We start from the raw sequence: 6,000 nt of genomic DNA on the forward strand, positions 1-6,000 counted from the left end.
CGTATCTGGCGGAGCCCATGGAGATGACGTTCGGAAGGTTTCACTTTCGCGTCGAGAAGGAAGGATCGTATCGTGTCGAGGTTCCGATTTCGTCGGGATCATCGAAGGTCGATACCGATTTTTCAAGCTATGCGTCGTCAACCGAGTCAGGAGAAGAAGAAACTTCGGCGACACGCTACATCAGCACCAGAACAAGAGAGAAACTCGCCAAGATCTTCAACGACATGTCGTTTGAGTCATCTGCGGACTTATATATAAGCGATGGCTCAAGCGATGTCGACAGTTACGACTTCATCGACAAATCTATCACAGTGGGCAAGGTCTTCATCAATCTCAACGATGATGTCACCAAACCCAACGTAGATCTGAGTACAAAGTATCATCAGATTTACGCCATTGAAGATCAAGAGGAGACATCTGAGGCTTTCGACAGTCTGGGAAATCCATACGTCGATCCCTCCAATCTGCGACAAGGCCTGGGCAACAAATACGTCGGGCCAGAGCCGCGAGATAGAGTTCAACTTTCACAAGCAGCGTGGGACAGAGCCGCGAGAGCTATGAACGGCACAGAACCAATGGCTACCACAGCCACACCAGAAGAATTGCAAGCATATCAATATAGGCTCGCACGAGCTGCGAGGGAATTGGAAAAGCAGACAAATTGAGTTGAACGGGAGAAAGGAAGCAGCACGCATCCAGCAGGAGAAGGGCAGATCTGAGTCGACAATCTAGAACTTCGGGTGATAGCCACGGGGAGGCTCGGAGCAGAGGAAGATCAAGGTTACAACACATACCCGCGAGAAAGAGAGCACTTGGTTCAAAACCTCGACATGTCCTTTATGTCGATAGACACAAGAGGAAACATTATCCCTAAGACACCAGAAGCTGGGTATATGGCGACACAAGCTTTTATCCTCGCGTCTAAACCACCTCCAGGTGATCCAAGGGAAACACTATACAATATGGCGATAGCAGGAGTTGGAGCTATGGGGACAGCGTTCGTTTCAACGCCTCCCGAAGAAACAGCAAGGCAAAATAGTCCACGACCTGCAGCAGCAACGGCGGCAGCCCCTGAAGGACCAAGTGGAGCAAGAGATACGGCAGCACAAGCAAGAGTCGACAGAGCACGACAAAGCAGAAGGGATCATCGGCAATCTCCGGAGCTTAACGACGAAGATATGTGCGGCTTGCCATGCTTCACAAGGAGAGTCCGAAAAACTCGAGTCCCTTCAGGATTCAAGCTACCCGACAATTTCAAAAAGTTCGACGGCCTTCAAGATCCAGAGGATTGGTTAGTCGACTATCTGGAGACAGTGAAGCTCACGGGAGGAACCAGGGCAACAGCCATGCAAAGCATTCAGGTGCATTTGAGTGGAGCCGCATGATCGTGGATAAAGAAACTCACTCCAGGATCTATCGACAGCTGGGAAAGTTTCGAGGACGTGTTCGTCAAGAACTTCAGATCCACGTGCAAAAAACCCGCGTCGTTAGAGGAGTTGAGAGCATGTCGACAAAAGCCAGATGAGCCAATGAGAAAGTACATCCAAAGGTGGAATATCATCAAAAACTCGGCAGAAAATATATCTGACGAGAGAGCAATAGATGCGTTTGTCGCAGGAGTCAGGCGTGGAGATTTTGTCGAGGATTTGGGAAGGACCAATCCAAAGACAGTATCCGCGTTAATGGAGATAGCAAATAAATGGGCAGATGGAGAAGACGCTGTCCACAACAAACGGCACAGGTCGCCAGAGGAGGACCGTGGTCGAAACTATCAACCGAGGCGAAGATTTCCTCGGCAGTACCAGAACTACGACGCTCCAGGACAAATTTCGGCAGGTTTTCGGACAAATACAGGAGGAAGCAACAGAGATGATTACCAGAGAAGCAATGAACAGCGAGGTGATAACAGGGATGATTCACGCAGCAGGCAAAATAGCGGGCCTAGGTTCCCAAGACCTTTCGTGTCCCCTGAAGAGATGATGAATGGACCGTGCCAGATGCACTTTTTCCTCGACAGCAACGGAAAAAGACAGTCAGGGCACTTGCGTAAAAGACCGTCGAAATTTTCAGGCAATGTTGCGGTATGCGAAACGCTAACGCGCGGGCAGCACGAGAGAAATCCTCGAGAACCCGAGCGAGATTCACTTGCCGCCTCCTCCCGCGATTACAGACGACAATCGGCATCAGCTCAGAATAGCGGCAGCACCTGCACCACCACCTTATGTTGATCCTAACTCCAATGGAGCAGTGTCGATGATTCAAAAGGGAAGGCCGTCCAATAGAGCTCAGAAAGTAATCTCACGACAGGTGTTTATGGCAGAGAAAATGCCTCCACCAACAGTTGAGTACCTTAATTGGTCAGGACAAGATATCGGCTTCACAATAGCAGATCATCCGCAGCAAGTTCCTCGACCAGGGCAGTCAGCACTTATTCTGCGGCGATTATCGCGGGATTTGATGTCTCTCGAGTGTTCATAGACGGCGGCAGCAGCTTGAACCTTATGTATGCAGATACATTGAGGAAGATGAACATATCCTTAGCAAACTTGAAACCAACAGACACAAGGTTCCACGGCATCACACCGGAGAAACCAAGTTATCCATTGGGAAAGATCAATCTCGACGTTCAGTTTGGGACCCGAGAAAATTATAGAATCGAGAGGCTCGAATTTGAAGTCGTGGATTTTCCGTCGCAGTACCACGCTCTGTTGGGACGACCAGCATATGCTAGATTTATGGCGGTGCCACACTATACATACCTGTTGTGGAGGATGCCTGGACCAAAGGGACCAATCACAGTAAAAAGGAAGCTTTGCCTTAGCCGATAAATGCGACAAGGATTTTCACCGGCTGTCAGAAACTTTCGGGATGCAAGCTGAGTACTTGGCGTCAAAAAGCATGACTGATTACGACGTACTACCAGACGTTGGAAGGCCAAACAAAGAATCAACTTTCAGTACCGAGAAAAATTCAAAAGAAGTGCAGATTCACCCGACAGACCCGAAAAAGACGACATCTATCGCAAACGACATGGATATCGCATAGGAAAGCGCGCTCGTCGAGTTCCTCCGTGAGCACTGGAAAATCTTCGCATGGTGTCCAGTGACATGCCAGGAGCACCTGTGGAACTTGCCGAGCACCACCTAAACTTGGATCCACTAGCGAGACCAATCAAACAACCTTTGCGGCGTTTTTCGGAACCAAACCGCAAAGCCATGATGTCAGAAATCAATCGACTACAAGAAGCTGGTTTTATAAAAGAGATATTCACAGAAGCCACATGGGTAGCAAATCCTGTGCTGGTGCCGAAGAAAAACACTAAGGTCCTTCGCATGTGCGTCGACTTTACGTGTCTCAATAAACATTGTCCAAAGGATCACTTTCCCCTCCCGAGGATCGATCAAATTATCGACTCCACGGCTGGATGTGAACGTCTTTCCTTCCTGGATGCATATTCTGGTTATAACCAGATCAGATTGAAAGAAGAAGATGAAGTAAAGACCGTTTATTACACCTTACGGCGTGTTTTGCTACAGAACACAATGCCCTTCGGTCTAAAAAATGCGGGAGCAACATATCAGAGAATGATGCAGAAGTGTTTGGCGACACAGATCGGAAAAAACGTACAAGTATACATCGACGATGTCGTCATAACGTCAAAAAAGGGGACAACACTGATCGAGGATCTCAAAGAAACTTTTGATAACCTCGACAAATTCTGCCTGAAGCTGAACCCGACGAAGTGTTCCTTTGGCGTCCCAGCAGGAGAACTTCTGGGGTTTCTAGTCTCAGCAAGAGGGATTGAAGCAAATCCCGACAAAATACAAGCTATCATAACAATGAGGAAGCCAACAAAGTTGAAGGAGATACAACAGCTAACTGGGCGAGTCGCAGCTTTGAGCAGATTCGTCGCTAGGCTGGGTGAAAAAGCGTTACCATTTTACGCTTTGATAAAGCAAGGAGATAAATTCCAGTGGAACGAAGAAGCCGACAGAGCTTTCGAGGATTTGAAGCGCACAATCTCGACACCACCAATTTTGGTGGCGCCAAAAGAAAGGGAACCTCTCCTGCTGTATATCGCAGCCACGCCCCAAGTGGTGAGCACGGTGCTAGTTGTTGAAAGGGAAGAAGAAGGAAAACTCCACGGCGTGCAGAGGCCAGTATACTTCGTTAGCGAAGTTTTATCGCCCTCAAAACAAAGGTATCCTCAGTACCAAAAGATAGCATATGGAGTGTTCGCGACAGCACGAAAATTGCGCCACTATTTTTCGGCACATCCGATCATAGTGGTCAATGAAGCTCCCTTGTCAAATATACTGAACAACCCAGAAGCTACGGGTCGTGTCTCCCTTTGGGGAATAGAACTTTCCCCTCGGGACATCACGTATGAAAAAAGAAAAGCAATCAAGTCGCAAATACTGCCGGACTTCATTGCAGAGTGGATGGAGTTGCAAAATACAGGACCTCCAGACTTGTCGAGAACCTGGACCATGAACTTTGACGGGTCCAAAAGACTAGAAGGAGCTGGCGCAGGAGTAGTACTCATATCACCTGAAGGCGATAAGTTAAAGTACATCCTTCGGATGACGTTCCCTAACGCATCTAACAATGAAGCAGAATATGAGGCTCTCATACACGGGATGAAGATGGCGAAAGCCTGCGGTGCAACTCGACTAAAAATCTTTGGCGACTCACAGTTGGTGGCTCAGCAAGTTATGAACCAATGTGACGCAGTCAATGATAGCATGATGGCATACAAGGAGGTGTACAACGAGCTCGAGAAGTTGTTCGATGGATGCGAAGTAAATCATATTAGCAGATTGAGCAACGACGAAGCCGACGTTCTTGCAAACATCGGGTCGCAATGCCTTGCAGTCCCGCCAGGTGTATTCTGGGAAGAGATAACAGAGAGGTCCACCAAATCAACAAAATCAAAAAAGAAGGAGAAGAAACCCTCGGGGGCTACCAAGGAAAAGCAAGAAGAAGAAGAAGAAGATCAGGACCTGGTCATGATGATACAGACACCGTGGATGCAGCCGTACATATCATACATCCTCAGGAAAGAAATACCCGACGATCCAGTTGAGGCAAGGCGAGTAATTCGACGCTCCAAAGCTTTCACGGTGGTCAAAGGAGAACTGTATAAGCGGAGTATTTCAGGCGTCTTGCAAAGGTGTGTTACACCCGAAGAAGGAAGAATAATTCTGAAGGACGTACACGAAGGAATATGTGGCCACCACGCGAGTAGTCGAGCTATTGCAGCCAAGGTCTTTCGGGCAGGATTCTACTGGTTGACAGCAATCGAGGACGCCAAGGACATAGTAAGAACTTGCGACGCGTGTCAAAAGGTTTGCCGCAAAACCTCACTCTCCAGCAGCAGAGCTAGCACCAATACCATTGTCATGGCCCTTTGCTCAATGGGGACTTGATATGGTGGGCAAGATACACAAATCCTGGCCAGGAGGAAAGGAGTATATGCTAGTAGCTGTCGACAAATTTACAAAGTGGATAGAAGCGAAGCCGATAAATTCACCAGACGGAGCATCCGCAGTAAAATTCATAAAAGGCCTCGTTTTCAGATTTGGAGTGCCCCACAGCATCGTCACAGACAACGGCAGTAACTCCACATCCCACGAATTCAAAGATTATTGCGAAGAGGTGGGTATCAAGTTGCACTTTGCGTCAGTTGCACATCCTCAAACCAATGGGCAAGTCGAGAAAGCCAATGGTATAATCTGCAATGGCATCAAGAAACGCTTGTTAGGACCACTGGAAAAAGCTCGACATACCTGGCCAGAAGAACTACCAAGTGTGTTGTGGAGCATCCGAACAACACCAAACACAGCAACACAGGAAACTCCGTTTTTCTTGGTTCATGGAGCAGAAGCAGTACTACCAATCGAGATAGAGCACAACTCTCCACGTGTCGTCGAATATGACGAAGAAGTGTCGAGAAAAGCACTAGAAGACGACGTGGACGCACTTGATGAAGCCCGAGAC

Source organism: Lolium perenne, chromosome 4 (genome assembly GCF_019359855.2).
Source record: "Lolium perenne isolate Kyuss_39 chromosome 4, Kyuss_2.0, whole genome shotgun sequence".
Taxonomy (NCBI): Eukaryota; Viridiplantae; Streptophyta; class Magnoliopsida; order Poales; family Poaceae; genus Lolium; species Lolium perenne.